We start from the raw sequence: 319 nt of genomic DNA, 5'->3' as shown, positions 1-319 counted from the left end.
GAAAGTTGTCGCCTCCCCCCTGGCTACGCGATACAGCCAATGGCATGAAAGGAAGAGTTTCTTTACAGCCCGATATCCAATAGCAGCAGTAGAGGCGGGGATAGACAGGGTTACGCGTATAATTGTCAAATCAGCATGCCTTCCATAATAATACCTTCCGTAATTAATTTTCTGAGGAAGTAAATGTGCCTAACCCTTAAAAGTTCATTAGTTATTTGACTTGCAACAGAGACTATTGGAAGATTGAACATTCTAATCATACAGATTGGACAATCTACAAAGAAAAGCAACATAAACTTCATTCAGTAAGCACTGTGAC

Source organism: Chaetodon trifascialis, chromosome 13 (genome assembly GCF_039877785.1).
Source record: "Chaetodon trifascialis isolate fChaTrf1 chromosome 13, fChaTrf1.hap1, whole genome shotgun sequence".
NCBI lineage: Eukaryota > Metazoa > Chordata > Actinopteri > Chaetodontiformes > Chaetodontidae > Chaetodon > Chaetodon trifascialis.
This window is presented reverse-complemented; position numbering follows the sequence as displayed.